Source organism: Lathyrus oleraceus, chromosome 1, assembly GCF_024323335.1.
Source record: "Lathyrus oleraceus cultivar Zhongwan6 chromosome 1, CAAS_Psat_ZW6_1.0, whole genome shotgun sequence".
NCBI lineage: Eukaryota > Viridiplantae > Streptophyta > Magnoliopsida > Fabales > Fabaceae > Lathyrus > Lathyrus oleraceus.
In genome coordinates, this window is record NC_066579.1 from 99,268,113 (window position 1) to 99,288,557 (window position 20,445).

General features: G+C 38.9%; 1 pseudogene; it reads left to right on the forward strand.

Annotated features, from left to right (window-relative positions):
- Positions 1-16,544: 16,544 nt before the first annotated feature.
- LOC127119244 (germin-like protein subfamily 1 member 13) lies at positions 16,545-17,685 on the forward strand (annotated as a pseudogene).
- Positions 17,686-20,445: the final 2,760 nt, after the last annotated feature.

The window sequence follows — 20,445 nt, forward strand, 5'->3', positions numbered from 1 at the left end:
TCTGCAAATGGTTGTGAGCTTCTGAGGAAGCATGTCCAGGGTCTGATGGACGCAGGGAATATTGTGATTGAGAAGGCTGAAGGAAAGAGTGAAGAGGTCTCCACCATAACTATATACTATGATCCGGTGGATTTGTCAAATCTGGTGGAGGAGGCCCCAGTTACCATCACGGTACCTGGGCCAATTCCATATGACAAAGATGATGCCGTACCTTGGCATTATGGTGGGGAGGTATATTGTAATGGTGAGAGGTTGGAGGAACAATCCGCTAGTGAAACCACCGTGCTAAAGGTGGATAATGCCGGTCCCAGCGGTTTCACTCGCAGCGGTAGGTTGTTTGCTCCCGACGCATTGAGGAGGGGGGAGGAAGAAAAAGAGAAAAAAGAAAAGGTCGGGGCTTTAGCCAGGGCAAAGGGAAAGGCTGTGGTGGATAATGGTAGTACTCCTGTGATGACACCGGCGCCTGCGGGGTCGGATAATAAATTTGATGATGAAGCTGAGGAATTTCTGAGGATCATCAAGAAGTCAGAGTACAAGTTGGTTGATCACTTGCAGCAGACTCCTTCAAAAATCTCAATTCTGTCACTGCTGTTGAGTTCTGAGGGTCATAGGGAGGCTTTGTTGAAAATATTGAAGAAAGCTTATGTTCCTCAGGAGATCACAATCAACCAATTGGAGACGGTCGTATCCAACGTGCATGCTAGCCATGGGCTGGGCTTTACGGATATGGACCTGACAGTGGACGGCAGGAATCATAACCGGGCTCTACACATTGCAATGGAATGCAAAGGAGCCGTGCTTTCGCATGTGCTGGTTGATACCGGTTCCTCTTTGAATGTGTTGCCTAAGAAGGCCCTGGCAAAGCTTAATTGTGATGGGCTGATTTTGACCCCGACTGATTTAATTGTGCGGGCTTTTGATGGGTCAAAGCGAGCCGTATTCGGGGAGGTGGAGTTACCAGTAAAGATTGGCCCGGAGGTGTTTAAGTCAACCTTCTATGTTATGGACATCCAACCAGCTTACAGTTGCTTGTTGGGTCGCCCATGGATTCATGCTGCGGGAGCAGTTACGTCGACTTTGCACCAAAAGCTGAAATATGTTTGGGGAGGCCAGGTCGTTACTGTTTGCGGAGAGGAGGACATCTTTGTCAGCCACCTGTCTTCTTTCAAATATGTTGAGATGGACGGCGAAATATGGGAGACGCCTAGCCAGTCATTTGAAACTGTTAAGGTGGAGAATGCCCTGTTCGCCAAGCAAGAGGAAGAGAAACCGTCCATCGCTTCTTATAAGCAGGCTGCTGAGGTAGTCAAAAGTGGAGAGGCTCCAGGCTGGGGCAGAATAATGGAGGTCCCTGAGAAAAAAGACCGTTTTGGGGTTGGATATCAACCGGGCCGAGGCTTGGGACGAGGAAGAGGGGGTCGTACGTCTGTAACTTTCACGAGTGCCGGAATGCTGGATCCGGACCACATCTGCATGATGGGTGAATATACTGACAGCGACTGTGACATGGACCGGTGGATAACGCCGTGCGAACCAGGGATGGAAATCCACAACTGGAAGGCCGAAGAAATCATCCGGGTCACTCTCCTCGAAGAGTAATATTTTTCTTGTTTTCTTTCTTATTTGCATGCAAACCATGCGTGTTGCCCGACACGTAATGGTCCATTGTAAGGGCCACCTCATGTTTAAATTTGCAGAATTTTGCATCATTAATAAAAGGATGTTTTTCAGTTAAAAGCGGTGTTCCCTGTTTTTCATTTATTTTTGCAGTTTAAAAATTAAAAACAAATAAAAATGGCAATGTTTTCATTTTTCCTTTTCAATTTTTCACACCGGTTCTAAAGCAATGCATGAATCAACATTCATGCAGATGCGATTCCTCTCCGGATCTCATTGATAACAATCCTGTTACACCCTTGTATGACTTCGACAATCCGATCTATCTTGCTGAAGAAGAAGACGAAGAAGATTGTGAACTACCAGGGGAATTGGCCAGGTTGTTAAAACAAGAGGAGAAGGTCATTCAGCCGCATGAGGAACAGATTGAGGTTGTAAATCTGGGTACCGATGAGGTTAAGAAGGAGGTGAAAATCGGGGCTGCTTTGGAGGAGAGTGTCAAGAGCCGAATGGTGGCGTTGCTGAAAGAGTATGTCGACATCTTTGCCTGGTCTTATCAAGATATGCCAGGGTTGGATACCGATATTGTTGTGCACAAGCTACCGTTGAGAACAGATTGTCCTCCAGTGAAGCAGAAGTTGCGCAGAACTCGACCTGATATGGCGATGAAGATTAAGGAAGAAGTGCAGAAGCAGTGGGATGCTGGTTTCCTTGCTGTCACTAACTATCCGCCATGGGTTGCGAACATTGTGCCAGTCCCGAAGAAAGATGGGAAGGTAAGAATGTGTGTGGACTACCGAGATCTGAATAGAGCTAGTCCGAAAGATGATTTTCCACTACCACACATTGACGTGTTGGTAGATAATACTGCTCAATTCTCGGTGTTTTCCTTCATGGATGGCTTTTCTGGCTATAATCAAATCAAAATGTCGCCAGATGATATGGAGAAAACAACGTTCATTACACCGTGGGGCACCTTTTGTTACAAGGTGATGCCATTCGGTCTCAAAAACGCCGGTGCTACTTATCAGAGAGCCATGGTGACTTTGTTTCATGATATGATTCATCATGAAATTGAATGCTATGTTGATGACATGATAGCAAAGTCCCAAACAGAAGAGGGGCATTTGGTAGATCTGGCCAAGCTGTTTGACCGGTTGAGACAGTTCAGACTGAGGTTGAATCCGAACAAATGCACGTTCGGAGTGCGGTCCGGTAAATTGCTGGGGTTCATTGTAAGTGAGAAAGGAATTGAGGTTGATCCTGCAAAAGTAAAAGCAATAAAAGAAATGCCTGAACCGAGAACAGAGAAGGAGGTTCGTGGTTTCTTAGGTAGATTGAACTACATTTCACGGTTCATATCTCACTTAACAGCCACGTGTGAACCGATATTCAAATTGTTGAGAAAAGATCAAACGGTCAGGTGGAATGATGATTGCCAAGCGGCGTTTGAAAAAATAAAAGAGTATTTGCAGGAGCCTCCGATTCTGATGCCTCCTGTGGAGGGAAGACCGTTAATTCTGTACATGACAGTCCTCGAGGGGTCTATGGGGTGTGTATTGGGGCAGCATGACGAGTCTGGTCGAAAAGAGCATGCCATATACTACCTTAGCAAAAAGTTTACCGACTGTGAAACAAGATATTCACTGCTCGAGAAAACTTGCTGTGCTTTGGTCTGGGCTGCTCGCCGACTAAGGCAGTACATGCTGGTTCATACCACTTTGTTGATTTCCAAGATGGATCCGATCAAGTACATTTTTGAAAAGCCAGCATTGACCGGAAGGGTTGCGAGGTGGCAAATGATTTTGACTGAATATGATATACAGTATACCTCTCAGAAAGCGATCAAGGGGAGTGTATTGTCTGATTACCTCGCCCAGCAACCCATTGATGATTATCAACCAATGAAGTTTGAATTCCCTGATGAGGACATCATGTTTCTCAAATCGAAAGATTGCGAGGAACCAATCCCGGAGGAGGGGCCTGACCCTGAATCCGAATGGATTTTGATGTTTGATGGGGCCGTTAACGTGAATGGAAGCGGTGTTGGTGCTGTTTTGGTTACGCCGAAAGGATCTCATATTCCTTTTGCTGCCCGGCTAACATTTGAGTGCACCAACAACGTAGCTGAATACGAAGCTTGCATATTGGGTATCGAAGAGGCGATTGATTTGAGAATCAAGAACCTTGTGATATATGGAGATTCAGCTCTGGTGATAAATCAGGTTAACGGAAAATGGTATACGCATCAATCTCATTTGGTTCCGTACCGAGATTATACGAGAAGATTGTTGACGTTTTTTACCAAGGTGAAGATGCATCACGTGCCCAGAGAGGAGAACCCTTTGGCAGATGCTTTGGCTACTCTGGCTGCCTTGATTAAGGTGCAGAGGTGGAATCAGTTCCCCAGTGTTGAAGTGGGACGTCTGGATAGACCGGCTTATGTGTTTGCTGTTGATACAGCGCCTGATGATGAGAAGCCGTGGTATTACGATATCAAGCGCTATCTTGAGACGCAAGAGTATCCTGAGGGAGCATCTAAGAAAGATAGAAAGACTCTGCGGAGGTTGGCCATGGTATTCTACCTGAATAAGGATGGGGTTTTATATAAGAGAAATTTTGATTGGGTCTTGCTCAGATGTGTTGATGATGCAGAAGCAAGCCAATTGATGAAAGAGGTTCATGAGGGATCGTTCGGTACCCATGCCAGTGGGAATGCCATGGTAAAGAAGCTGCTGAGAGCAGGTTATTATTGGATGACAATGGAGGCCCAATGTTTTAATTTCGTGCGGAAGTGTCGTAAATGCCAGATTTATGCTGATAAGGTGCACGTGCCTCCAAATCCATTGAGCTTAATGTCGTCTCCGTGGCCGTTTGCTATGTGGGGCATTGATATGATTGGAAAGATAGAGCCTACGGCTTCGAACGGGCACCGGTTCATATTAGTGGCTATTGATTACTTCACTAAGTGGGTAGAAGCAGCCTCTTATACGAACGTGACGAAGCAGGTTGTGGCCAGATTTCTCAAGAGAGACATCATTTGCCGATATGGGGTTCCCGAGAGAATCATTACTGATAATGGTTCTAACTTGAATAATAAGATGATGGCAGAGCTGTGTCGGGAATTCAAGATTGAGCATCACAATTCTTCTCCCTATCGTCCGAAGATGAATGGGGCGGTTGAGGCAGCCAACAAGAATATAAAGAAGATTGTGCAGAAAATGGTGGTAACCTACAAGGATTGGCATGAGATGTTGCCGTTCGCATTGCATGGGTATCGAACGTCGGTACGCACATCTACTGGGGCAACTCCGTTCTCGTTGGTATATGGGATGGAGGCTGTACTACCTGTCGAGGTTCAGATTCCCTCTTTGAGAGTCCTGATGGACGTGAAATTGCAAGAGGCTGAATGGGTAAGGACCCGATATGAAGAGTTGAGCCTGATTGAGGAAAAGAGGCTAGCAGCCATCTGTCATGGGCAATTGTACCAGCAAAGGATGAAGCGTGCTTTTGACAAGAAAGTACGACCTCGGGTATATCACGTGGGTGATATGGTGCTGAAAAGGATCCTTCCTCCTCAAAACGATCGAAGGGGCAAATGGACACCGAATTATGAAGGTCCATTCGTGGTCAAGAAGGTTTTCTCTGGCGGAGCCTTGTTGTTAACGACCATGGATGGCGAGGATTTTCCATCCCCTGTGAATGCGGACGCAGTTAAAAAATACTTCGTATAAATTGACCCGCTGGACGAAAAGAACAAAATAGTCCAGGCAAAAATGGGCATCCCGGCGAACCAAAAAACAGAAAGAAAGGTTCGGGCAAAAATTAGGGATATAAATGAAAAATTGTACACCCGGCAAGTCGAAAACCTGAAAAGGCGACTTGGGCAAAAAAGGGTATCCCGGTGGACTGAAAACCTGAAAGGGCGGTCCAGGCAAAAGAGGGATTGAAACGAACAACTGCGTCTAGCATGATCGTTTGCGCTTTGGTTAAAGCATCATGGATAATACCCGGTAGGGATCAATCAGAATCGTCTTGTTCAGAAGGCAGAAAGCACGGAGAGTCTGAGGACATATGGGGTGTAACCGAGTTGGAACTCGATGAGATTACGGGTTTCACATTGCCATTAGGATAGATTTTTCCTTTTGAGCGCAATTACCTCTTTTCAGGAATTGCTTCCTTTTGTATTGCTCATTTGAGCCACACTTTTCCGATCAATAAAATGCATATTCAGTCAAATAATTTTGTTTTTGTTTTTCATTACCGCTTTGATTGCAAGAACATCCGATTATTTTGATAAAGAATCTTGCATTTTTAAAACATACAGGTTTCCTTCCAATGCATGTTTATAAGATTGAAAGCTTGAAATCTTATTTGGAAGGTTGAGTGACCCAAGTGTTGAAATCTTGACACGCCTGGGGCACGGTTTTATCTAACGATCTGTTTTGCAGGAACTGTTAGATACTTTTCACTCCCTTGCAGGTTGTGATGTGGAAGCTTTGACAAGAGAAATCCCCAGAGAGTCCGGTCAGGGACGAGTGTATGAAAAATGACGAAGACGTTGCGGCGTACGACGATCCTTGATGGTAATCAAGAAGACTCTTCAAAGTCGAAAAGATTGGAAAGTATGTAATTCCCCGCAGAGCCCGATCAGGGGCAAAGCAAGTTAGAGAACGGTAGAGGACGACGAGAGACGTCCGACGACCCTTGAAATTAACCAAGAAGACTCTTCAAAGTCGGAAAATCGAATTTCTGTATTAATTCCAGGAGTACATCTCTCGTCGAGCGCGGAGCGACTTGGAATATAAGATGATGGAGCAGAAAAGGTCCAGATGAGTCTGGGAATTCTCAAAAGCGGAAAGCCGATACGAGATTGGGAGGTGGATGCCAAGGTTCGACGAGTTGACGGGTGTTCTGTACCAACTGTTCTCATTTCCCAGCTAGGTCCCCGAGCAGAATCAGAGGGCCAACTCCCCTGCAGATCCAAGGTCTGTGATTTCTCCAGCCGAGTCAGGATGGTTATCCGGCAGGTTAAGACGGTGTTTCCTCAGCAGCCAGGCCAGAAGGTTTCTATTCCCCGAGTGGAGCGGGTCTTTTTCAAAGAAATATATCTCCAGTAGTTCCCCGAGTGGAGCGGGTCTTTTTCAAAGAAATATATCTCCAACAGTGTTCATCCCACCAGTGGATTGAACGGGTTCCCATAGTGGACGAATTTCTGCATCCCCAGCTGAGTTGATGCTACCTATGGATTGCATGGGTAATCCCCAGCGGAGTAGTATGCGGTTCCCTAGCAGGGTCAAGATGGTTATCTCCAGCAGGTGATGGTTTAGTGCTTCCCCAGTTGAGCCTGGAGGTTGCTATTCCCCTAGCAGAGTCTCTGTGAGTGTTTCCCCAGCGGAGTCAGCAGGTATCTGTGAGGGTTTTCCCGAAGCGGAATCAGGATTGATATCCCCAGCAAGTCAAGATTGTTGTATCCCCACAGAGTGTTGGTGGTGCTTATCCCCAGCAGTTTCTCGAGCGGATTGGGTGCAAAGGAGGTTCTTCCCCAGCAAGGGTTGCCTTTTCCCAGCAGCAGTTTTATTCCCCAGCAGGGTGGAATTGGAGCGGTGACGAGTTCCTCAGCAGAGTGTCTCATGCTCCCCAGAAGAGTCCCTTGAGGGGGATACCTTTTTATGCATTCATCATGAAAAATAAGCATAGCATATTGCATAGAAAAATAAATAATCGCGTAGCATTTCCATAACTATGGAGCATTACGCAGAAAAAATCAATCATGCATCATTGCGAATAAGCTAGTCTCAAGTCGTGGTTACTGTTTGAGAAGTGGTTTTTGCCAGACAGCGAAGGTGTTACTCCGAGGAGTTTAGCCTCATGATTTGATCAAAGGTAGTTCCCCGGTAGTGCGATACTGGAGGAGGTTTCTGTCGTGCGAGATAGAGGGTGAAGATGTTACTCTGAGGAGTTTAGCATCATGACGTCAGTTCAGCAGTGTTCCCCAGTAGTGCGATATTGGAGGAAATGTTTCCGTCGGACAGAGATGGAAATGATATCAGAAGACGTTACGCGATCAGCGCGATTCCGGGGTTCAAATGGAGAAAAGGAGATGTTGCGACATTTTCTGGAGATCGGGGTTCAAACGGAGAAAAGGAGATACTGAGGTATTTTCTGGGGTTCAAATGGAGATTGGAGTTGAAGATTGTATCCGGGATGAGGTCCTTAGGAGCGTCTTCTGTTCATGTGTCACCTTAGACTCTGGTTGAGGCCAATGGAGGTCGTTATAGGTGTCTTCTGAGGAAGAGATACACATGCTACCTTCCTTTGTGAAGGTTTACCCTCTGACATGTCGCCCTCAGAGTGGTTGAGTGTTATTTCCGACGTTGCCAGCGGAATTATCACGAGAGATTGGAGAAAAGGAGATGCTGAGGCATTTTCTGGGGTTCAAATGGAGAAAAGGAAATGTGGATACATTTTCTGGAGACGGGGTTCAAATGGAGAAAAGGAGATGTTGCGACATTTTCTGGAGAACGGGGTTCATATTGGCGATCGCGAGTTATCGTCAGGCGACTGGGGTTCAAATTGGAGATCGGGGTTCATTATGTTGGCAAAAAGAGATGCTGAGGCATTTTCCGGGGTTCAAATGCAGAGATCTGAGGATCGTTTGCGCAGAGAAAATTTTCGGGGTTCAAGAAAAGCAAAAGAGAAAAGAGAGGATGATAATCCCGAGTGGATGTGTGGTGTTCACACCATGGTTATCCCTGTGTTACCATTTATTTTGGTATCCAGGTCGACAAGTTCAGAGTTTGTTTCTTCGCCGATGCCGACAGGCGTTGTTAATTATTATCCCATCAGGGTGCAAATTGTTCGTCTGTTTCTTGGTATTCAATCACTCTTCATCCTGATCATCCGAAATCCGAGGCTATTTCGTATCGACAGGTTCACAGTGGATTGAATAGGGGCAGCTGTAACACCTCAAAATTTGCCCTCCTCTCTTGGGACTAGCATTAACATATTTGCATTTCATTTTAGGACATTAGGCATTTCATGTTGCATATCATGTGGTTACATTATGCAAGCCATTCTCCCAAGTCTTGATCAGAAGATGAGGAAGTCAAAAGTGCAAGCCTAGGTTACTGACTGATCATGGCCATCTGAGGATTGGGGCTGTGGATTAGGGTTTCATGATTCTCAAGGGTATTGGTCTTCATATTGATTGAATTGATACATCATCATCATCATGGTTGGATGTCATCAGAAGATTGAAGAAGATTCCTTGAGATTAGGGTTTTGACCACAGGTCAACCCTAATCAGTTGTATTGGGCCAATCAGGGCTGGATCAGGAGATGAGGTTTCTGATGGTTATGAGGTTCATTTTGTGATTATATGGTGATTATTGAGGCTAGGGTTTCACCCTTGAGCCATTTCAGTTGGAGATTGGGGTTCAATTTGATCTATGCATTGCCAGATTCATCTATCAGATGAAAAGTCAACTGTGGTCAACTGTACATGATCTGATGGATTTGGAGGTGGAAATGAGTTGGATACACTTCATTCATGTTGGAACAAGTGTTGAATGACATCTCAAAGCTTAAGAAGGAAGAAAATCAAGTCAGGACAAAAACTGCCAAAAATGGAAAGTGACTTGTAGCTGAAGTTTCCAAAAATGGAAAGTTTTTGACCTCAAAAACAGAAGTCCAAGGAAGCTTCAAATGAAAAATTGTTCAACATGACAGATGTAGATCTTGTTCTCACCTTTCCAAAAAGTCCAAGAACTTGAAAATCCAATGTGTGGTTTGCAAGATATGGCTCAGTGAATTTCAGAAAAGACCGTAATCAGGAGGCCATAACTACCACATACTTTGTCCAAATTGCAAGTTCTTTATATGCACAAACTCCATTTGACATGTACTTTGAGGGTGCATCATTGGATTTTCCCAAAAATGGCCAAGGCAAAAAGTCACTTTTCAACTGGACAGCTGAATTGGACCAGGGGCAAAATCGTCCAAATGTCAAAATAATTGGAATTTTTGAATGGGACTTTTTCCAACACCTCAGGAATGGCATTTGGAGTGTGTTTGAATATTCATTTCATGCATAGGCCTTTTAAATTGAGATTTGGCTTGAAAAGTGAAATGGTGAAAATTGGTCATTTTGCATACACATAGTGAATTTGAGAATGGAGCAACCAATCAGCATGGGACAAGTTCCTACAGCTCATACATGATATTTAGGGGTTGTGTGAGGTGTCAAAACAGGTGTCAATGAGCTGGCTATGGAATTGACAATTTTGCCCTTATTTGCACAATTACCATTTTCACTTAACATGCCATTTAACTAATCAAGTGGATTAAGCATGGATTAGGCTCACATATATAATCAAAATCACTTGCTAATCATAACAGAATCATCATTTCACCAAAACCAGATCAAGAACCATTCCAATTCTCTAAAACCCTCAAGAACTCTCCAAAACCAAAATCCACAAATCTTCACCAATCTTTGATCAAATTGCAAAATTATTGTTGCATTGATCTTGTAATAGCCTACACTCCATCTGTTTCTAGGTTTCTTCACCAATTAAGCCTCGAATCACCACTGTCCAAGCAAGCATCTCCAATGGAAAATCGGGAATTCGCATGCTAGAAGTGGAATCAATTGAACCTGAACCTGGAATTCAACTCATTGAAGCTTGTTTCACATCTGTTTTGGACTTAAACGCGTGAAGAACACCGATTGCAGCACTGCCATTGCCGGTATGTCGAAAATTCGAATCTCCTGTTTTGTTCGATTGATAGATGCTTTGTGTAGTGCGTTTCATGTAGAATTCAGTGATGTGTTTAGTTTTGAGAATGATGAACCGTAGGCTGCGCAATCTTGATTTGAAAGTATGAATGCGAAACTTTAAACGATCGATCCGGTTCATACAGTTCGATTTAGGTTGATTAGGTTATATATTCATGATCTATGCGTCGAGACCTTTCCAACGGTTATTAATTTGTGAGATTTGGTTGAGAAATGAGCAAAGTCGAAATTGGAAGTGGATGATGAACATGAACGTAATGCCGCGCGGTGAAGAAGACGAGTCTGGGAATTTTTTCCTGTTTGATTCACGTTTCAGGCTTTTCCAAATTCAAAACATGTTACCGCGTTACTGTTCCTATTTAATTATGAATCTGCCATTGGTTAAATTATTTAATTAATATTAATTTGTTTAATTATTAAAAAATCATTAACACATTGAAAAAATCATAAAAAATTGTAGAAAAATCAGAAAAATATGGAAATTTTTTATTTGACTTTGTTGTTGAGTTTAGAATTTGTTTGACCTATTGGTCAAAGTTGTGCATGGCAAATATCTTGTTTGACTTAGACTTGTTTCACATGTGTCCATTTTTGATACATTTCACCAATTTGATCACGAAATGCACATGCCGTTAAATAAATTCTTGAAAATTTTTGTGGTGATTGTAGACAGGCCAATGATTATTTATATGTAAATTTCATGAATTTTTGATACCTGGTTAGAGAGCAGCAAATTCTGGAACTTAGGTGTGACAATTTGTGTCACACCTCTTGATGTCAACTTGTTGAATTTAATTGGATGACCTATACATGTTGGAATTGGCTGAAATTTTGCATGATGACTTGTTGACATGTTAGGATGCTTGATGAACTTTTGTAGAATTTTTCACTGCCTTTTCAATTTAATCTTGATTTTTCTTTTCTGGTTGTTGAAATTGCAAGCTCATGTGATACATGTTGGTAGATTGATTGGGAAATCCTCATATTGTATTGTATGGCCATGAAATTTGATATGCATGAACTAGACACATGTTAGGACCTCCCTGTTTTGGTCTCATCCATTTCTTTTTAGTTTCCAATGAGATATGAATTTTTGAAGTGGATGTATGCATTGATGGTGTGAATTGGAGCATGAAATTGTGTCTGTTTTTGTTGATTTTCATTGATATGGTTCCATTTGCCCAATTGAGCTCAAATTTGACATGGTAGACCTTGATTGACCCCTGTTTAGGTGTATTAAATTTGAGATTTTTTTGATGTGTTTTGGCATGGCTTTGAATGCAATACTTCTGTTTGTATATTTGGTGCTTCATTTGAACCAATATGGATTGTTTTGTGCATGAATTGAACTTGATGGATGATATAAACATGAGACCAAGGATGTTTGCTCTTGTTTGATGTTAATTTGATGTTGGATGGTGGATACCTTGCTGTTTTAATTTTTTTCTTGCTTTGGGACCCTAGGTTTGGCCTAGTGGTCTAGTTGCTAATGTTTGCTTGGTTTTTCAGGATCAAAAGCATAATGTACATGGAGAATGATACCAGTTGATTTTAATTGATGTTGTGGATGTTTGTACACTAACATAACATTGTTTTGTAGGTGTTGGAGCTTGGGCTTAAGCCTTGGGCTTGTTTTGTGTTGTATTGTTTAAACTGTTTGATTGTTTGCTGTATAGTTTGTCTGATTGAGTACTGACTGAGTTTGATTGTTTCCAGGTACTTTAGTTGCTCAGTTCCTTGTGAACTATTGCTTTGCTTTGCTTTGCTTAAGCAACTTGCATAGAGGTATAATTCTCTAAACTTCATGTAGTCTGGAGACCCGGCTGTTACCGGGCCGGGCAAATTGTCTGAAGTCCTCCTTAAGAGGCAATGCTTGTGTATGTTTATTTTTAAGCCAAGCAGGAAAAGCCCTTCAAGTAAGGCAATTGGTGGAAGGTAGGGACAAGCAACCTGTCCCCCACTATTCAGTTGAGTCTTCTCCTTGCTCCCATTACATGGTTGTAGCATTGAGATCAAAAGCCCAAGATCTGTCGTGTCAGAGTCATCGAGTATAGAAGGGTTCCCCTATTCTGGACCCATGCTCATTTGTCAGCTCTCCCTGGTTAGGGATAAGAGCTGTGAGGTCTCATCCTCACTTCATCCTTTCATCTGCTTCACCTTAGCCTCGTAATGGCAAGGTTAAGAGCAAATCCAGCCCATACAGACGACTTGCTGAGGCAGTCAAACCTGATTGATTGAGCCCCTTTGTTTGGTTATAGTGGGTGCTATGTGGATATCTGATTGACATGTTTGTTTGAGATGCCTGTTCTCATTTAATGTTGATATATGATTGTATGCTTGTGTGCTAGCTTCTTTCCTGGTTAGGTTAGTTTGCTTATGCAAGTAGGATAGAAAACCGAACTTAGGGTTAACGATGCATGACAACATTAGGCTCGAGTCTCAGCTCCCTAGTTGTGTGTCTTTCCCCGGTTTCTGGTTAGCAATTTAGTCCCCTTCAGGGGAACTACATCGCCCTGATCCTCGTGCCAGACGAGGTATGTAGGCAGGAGGTCGTGCGAGACCTCTCCGGGCGCCTTTTTATTTATTTGTTGGTTTGTTTGCTTTGTTATCTGATTATGTATGTTTGGGTTCGGATGCCGACGTAAGCCCAGTGATTGGCTGTCGGGCTCCATGTTTGCCCTTTTGAGTGTGTTTTGGTTCGGATGCCGACGTAATTCCATCAAGTGGTAGTCGGGCTCCATGTTTGCCACCCTTGTTTGTTTGTGTTGTTTTGTGTTGTTTGGCGTGCGTAAGCCGAACTACAGTGGCTCTGATTCTTGTTCCAGACAAGATATGTAGGCATAAGGTGCGATACCTTATCGAGCCCGTTCCTCTTAACCCCACCTGCGTTCCCCGTGTGTGTGTGTGATGTTTAGCAACCTTTTCTTTTCTTAGAACGTGGATCCCTAGGAGTACCTAGGACGTGAGGGGTGCTAATACCTTCCCCTCGCGTAACCGACTCCCGAACCTTTTCTCTCTGGTCGCGAGACCATGTCTTTCCAGGTTTCTCTGAGCGTTTCCTTTCCCTATCTTGGGATAAATAACGTTTAGTGGCGGCTCTGTGTGGTTTTATTTTCGAGCTTCGCCGGTTGATTTTTCGCAGGATGCGACAACTACTTAGGTGAGAGTACATTTTCATTTGTTTTTATTATTTATTGTTTATCTCTTTTAATTTCTATTGTTTATATATATATATATATATATATATATATATATATATATATATATATATATATATATATATAATGCATTTTATTTATTTATTTATTTAATTATTATTTTAATAGTTTACTTGTTAATTTAAAACTAATCATTAATTTAATTTGTAAAATTTGTTTGAGTTATCATTTTGTATGTGCTTGATTAAATTCACTTGTGCAATTTCTAGCTTTGTATAACTCATATTTTAAGTTATATTTTCGTAGTGACCTTCACTCATTGCTCACCCTAATTGTTATATTAAACCATTTAAAAATCACACAACGCTCGGTTCAATATCGAGCCCATTTTTAATACCTTTATAAGTCGATGGCTTTTAGCATCGTCATCAACCTCACATAGCTTACTCTTGGACTTTCTTACAATGAGACCTATTTGATTATTAATTAATCGATTAGATGATTGACTCACTAAGTATAATTCAATTTCTCCGCAAACACACATTTAAAACTTCGACCCAACATCGAGTATTTTTATTCAAAAAAATTCAAAATACCTAATCACGATTAAATACCATTTCACTTAGAAATAAAAAGAGGGATGGTTTTGAGCCTTCAACTCCCCTCCTCGATTGTTTGAATACGAGCTCCCTTACTCGCTTAGTCAGATAATTGTCATTTCTCTTAAAGTTTCTAAACCAATTAAATCAAATCATTTTCGTAATTAATTTAAACGAAAAGGGAAATGGTCTAGAGCCTTCGATTTCTCTCCTCAAATATTTGGATATGAGTTATCTTACCCAGTTATTCAAGTAATTATCGTTTATCTAAAAACATCAACCATACATAAACTTATTTTCATAACAACTTAGATGAAAAAGAAAGTTGTCTAGAGTCTTCTATTCCCTTTCCCGAGTACTTGGATACGAGTTCTCTTACTCGACCATTTTAGTATTCGTCATCCATTTGAAACACATTAACTATTATCAAACCCTTTTATAATTAAGGATGAAAAGGGAGATGGTTTTGAGCCTTCGACTCATCTTCTCGATTATTTGGATACGAGTTGCCTTACTCGACTATCCAAATAATCATCATCCAACAAAATATCTCAACACATCAAACATATATTTTTCTCGCCCCGTACAATCGAAACCAATCAAACCAAACATCCAACATATTAATTTAACTTGTCACCCCCGTGTGATCAAAACTCTTTTAAGAAAGTAGATGATGCGTTACTTTGACTTGATAATACTTCTAAATCTACTGACATTTTTCAGTTCCTTTTACAGCTATTGAAATTGAAAAAGTTGGATATATAACTTTTTCTTCTGTTTTATTTGGTTTATTTAATATCAAAAGTTCCTTCACATAATAATATAAATGTATCGTTGTATTTCCGTAATTGAACATTCAAATATAGAATACAAATAATCTAACAACTTCACAAATAATTAGACATAGCGTGACCCATGCGAATGCACATGTCCTTTACTAGTTCAATTTAAATTTCAAATCATTTCCATTTCAACATCAATCATTTTCATAATTTATCTCGCAACGCAATAAAAATGTTTGACCCAACATCAAGCCATTTTTTTTTTACAAAAACAAAACCAAAAATGACTAACTTAAACAACTTTGACCATTTTCAAATAATGGAAGAAAAAGACTACTTGGGTGTAAGGTCCACTCATAGTTCTGAGTATTATACTCAAGTTGTAAGAGCTTGCAAGTCATAAATCATTGTCTTTTCTTAAAATTTAAACATGTCTCCCTTTCGCAATAAATTAGAAGAAAGAGACTACATTGGTGTAAGGTCCAGTCATAGTCTCAAATACTAGGCCCAAGTTGTAAGAGCTTGCAAGCCACAAGTGTTCGTCTTCCCCTAAAAAAAATTGTAAATATTAAAATCTTTCATAACAAAATTAGATGAAAAAGACTACCTAGGTGTAAGGTTTGGTCGTAGTCCCGACTATTAGGCTCAGTAGTAAGAGCTTACAAGTCATAAATACTCGTATTCCAATCCAAAAACAGTCCAATCAATCAAACTTGTCTTTCCTCGCCGCCACACGATCGATAGCCCTTTTCAAAAACAAAAGATGTTTCGTCTCGAGACGATGCAAAACAATGCTTCGTTCACACATGTGTGAGTAGATAAGTGACGTTTTTTCGTGAATGTTGATATATAGAAATTCATTCAATGTGATGCAAACGCCCACTCCTCTAATTGTTTGGGGTAAACAATGTTTTTCCATCGATTGTGGCAAAATAGCTTTCGCTAAAACCGAACAACAAACAAACATTTTCTACCCAAAATTACGTAACCTTGAGTTCTCTATCGTACCCGGAGATACTTAGCAGCAAGACCCACAATCTTGTCAAGCACATTAATAAAAAAGTTTTTGCGACCATTTTTCTTTTTCTTTTTCTCTTTTAAATAACTTGAAGAAAGTCAAACATTTCAAAAGCTAACACTTATGCACAAACTAACTAAATGGTTCTCATTGAGTACAACGGACATGAGGGGTGCTAATACTTTTCACTTGCGTAATCGACTCCCAAACCTGATTTGGTTGCGACGACCATATCATTGTCGTTCTTTTTAGGGGTTTTATCAATATTTTTCCTTTCCCTTTTAAAATAAATAAATTTTAGTGGCGACTCTATTAGTCATTCCGCGAGCGTGCGACGCACTTCGTGAACATCGTATTTTTTTCGAGATGTGACACTATTCAAATTTATTATTCAACTTTTTTGTTGAATTAAAATATTTAAATATCATTTTATTTTAACTCACTTTTAAACAACCTCAAATTTTATCACCTTATAACCAAACACAATTATACTAAATACTAACTCTTTAATACAATTTCAACTTGTTAGATCATCATCATGGACAAAAACCTCGTATATTCAATTAATCATCTCTGTAGCGCGTGTGACAAGTTATTCATTAGAAGAATAAGTAGCATGTAGTAGTTAAAGATTAATTGAACATATATCTTACTAATTAAAAAAGGCTTATTTTTACTTGGTCTTTAAATGTATTTTATAAGTAAATATATGGAATACTTCAATGTCTAAACTTGTTATAAATAGTCTCTTCCTATGTCTCCAAAATCTCATCATTCATAAACATACAGAAGCAAATATACAACACACAAACAAACACATCAGTATGAAGAGTAGTTACTTGATTTTTACAGCCTTCTTGGCCTTAGCATCTTGTGCCTTAGCATTCGATCCCAGTCCTCTACAAGATTTTTGTGTAGCTATCAATGACACAAAGAATGGTGGTATGTATATATAATAATGTTTTTTCTGCTCATTAACAATAGACATTTTATTAGAATGACTCATATTTGATTTGCAGTGTTTGTTAATGGAAAATTCTGCAAAGATCCAAAACTGGCCACTGCAAATGATTTCTTTTTCTCAGTGAAAGAAGGAAACACGTCGAATTCACTTGGCTCAAAAGTGACACCGGTTACTGTTAATGAGATATTAGGATTAAACACTCTTGGTATTTCTCTTGCTCGCATTGACTTTGCACCTAGGGGACTAAATCCTCCACATACTCATCCAAGAGGTACTGAGATTCTTATAGTTTTGGAGGGTACTCTCTACGTTGGTTTTGTTACTTCTAACCCATAAAATCGTCTCATCACAAAAGTACTTAACAAAGGAGATGTATTTGTGTTTCCTATTGGTCTCATTCACTTCCAGTTGAATGTGGGATATGGAAATGCGGTTGCCATCGGTGGACTTAGCAGTCAGAATCCAGGAGTTATCACAATTGCTAATGCTGTATTTGGTTCTAATCCAGAAATTTCATCAGAAGTTCTTACAAAGGCTTTTCAAGTTGACAATAAGATAGTTGACAATCTTCAGAAACAGTTTTGGTTTGACAACAACTAGAGTTGCAACTTGTGATATGTGCTTAGTTTTGTTTTTTATTTTATCTTTTGACATTGTGATATTTATTATAAGACACTAAGAAAATAAAATGTTAGGTAAGATGTAACTTATATTTATATTAAATCATTTGAATAAAAAAATTGTTTTCCATATTGTATCCTAGTATTTTATTCTTAAATATAAAAAATATTCAATAGTAGCATTTGCAACTTCTGTGATAAGTGAAGGGTTTCTCATCATATCTTTTCTAATTTATATCTATATCTATAGATAAAGGGGTTACAACTATTTTGAGTGGTCTATTTTTCTCCTGATTTTATCCTTAAATTTTTTAATTCTTTTTATTCAATAATAATATGTGGCACTCATACCATCCTACACTTATGAAACAGTTTAACAAAATATTGCACTTTATAATTTCTCACGTCTTTATTTATGTTATCAAATTTAGCTTAACTGTTACAAAATCGGAATAGCAGTTACAACATATAGGAAATGACAGTTTAATTTTAAATAATGGATAGAGAAGTTGTCATTCATATTTCCATCATAACCTGCATTGGCTACACACATAAAATCCAAGTGTAAATGGAAGTTTATGTGACATCACCAAAATATTTCCATAATTTCTCAATATAAATGTTCTTATTATTAGGTGCTACAAAAACAATTACCAACCATATTTACCCTTCACCATAACATAAACCTTCATCTCTCACGTGAACCACCAACAACAACGATCCTACGAAGATTCACGATTTCTATTTCTTTCATTTCCTCTGGTTACGGCAACAACCAAAAGCACCGCTGAACTTCCGACATCACCGTTGAACTTCCGACATCACCGCTGATACATCAAACGGTCAACCTTCACGATTGAACTACCTTTCCAGAAACTTCTTGAAGGTACGTGAAATTCTAACTTCTATCTATGACTCCTTTGTTTTATGTGTTTCGAAAACAACACTGAAATTTTTGTTAGGATTCATTCACATTTGTATAATCAACTTTTTTCACTTATTTATAGTCCTCCATTAGGCAACTGTGGAAGTGGAAAAGAAAAGTGCATTAACAAAAAGAAAGAAGGTTGAAAATTTATGGTGTGAGATTTGTCATATTAGTATTTTTTCAAAAGTTGTGATGGAAGGTCACATAAAGGAAAAAAACACACGAAGAAAATGATAATATTTGAACAAAAGTTACTAAGCTAATAAAAGATAACTAAACAAAGAAACAAATCGAGTGACATTAGTCATTACTCTAATGGGCAAGTATATTAGTCGAGCATAAAATGGATCATATTTATTAGAAATAAACATAAAATTACCCATCATTCAGTAAAGAATTATTGAACTGGAAAAACTATCACTACTCTATGGACGACCATCTTATTGAAGAAGGCAAAAGGATAATGAAAAAATACAAGCAGTCACACTAGAGTAACTTACTTTAAAACACTCAATTTCTACGGTATAGATATATTAAATGTCCACACTCAAAAATACTGAACATGTCAAATTAAATAAAAGTTTTTTAATCTTCACTATACAATTAATTACTTCAGTACCCATTGTATGTCTTTTCTTTATATTGTAGTCATTTCCGTCTTCTTCGACAATTTCACAAACTGATATGTTTAGTAAGATAGTGAAATGATAGTTTTTGTGATCATGAGTTTGTTTCCAAAAACAAAATATAAATTCTTGGAAGTTATTTAATGTATGATAGTGATTGTACATATGAAAGGTAAAATTTGAAAAATAAAAAATAAGTAGATAATGGAGACAAAATGAAGCAGTTTACAATTTCTCACTATGGAAGATGGGAAGTTATCCCAGAGTAATAATGGAAGAGCATAAACAGGTATGTTTTTTCACTATATATTTGTGGGAATTTTTTATTTAACAATTTATTTAACAATTATCAGTTATATTTTAATAATTTATTATTCTGGCAATTTTATTTTTTAATTGGCCCTTTAAATGTATGTTTTTCAAGGGTAATAATGGAATAAAAATAGCTAGCCCAAACATTTATATAGGTATAGATTACAATCAGATAAAAATTTATATGCAAAAAACAATGATAAATATATTTAAACAATTGACCGAATCAAAATATTATACTATCTAATATATATATTGTCTCTCAATACTTATATGATTCATTAATAATTTAAAATTTAAATGATCTTTTAATTTAATGGAATATAATTATTTCATTGTTTATTTTCTTTAAAATTATCTAAAAATAAAAAATATATTTATTTGGAAGTTCATATTTTCTTTTGTGTGGAGAATTTGGAGTTAATATTTGTTTTTAAAAGTTAAAATAGTAACAGTAGGAAAGAAAAGTGTCACGTTGGGGGGCAAGTTACACTAACAGTATGATGTGGTTATTATTTAGCAAGTGATTTTTTTTTAATTTTAATATTTGATAGAAGTTGTAACAGTTGGCAAAAGATAAAAATGAAAGAAAAAAAAATAGGTCAGTCCATTTTGATATATCCCCGTTATAAATAGGTATAGATATATCATTTGTATTTTTTTACTTCCGAACATATACTCAAGTTATTTCATTCATATACTCAAGTTATTTCATTCAGGATACTTATTACACTCTGCACATGTACTGTTTTACCATGAATTTATATATTACTCTAAATACTTAGTGCAATCAGAACATTTAATTAATTTGTTTTTATAAAAGATGAGTGTCACTTTCCTCTTTCTGAAATAGTATAGAACATATCTTTGAGAGAGACATTCTAAAAGAAATATTGTAAACCGGTATTTATGAAGATATAAATAGATTGGTAAAATTTAAAATATTCTATTTATGAAGGATATAAATACATGATGTAGAATAAGGCACACATATCTTCTTTTATCTATAACAATATATCTA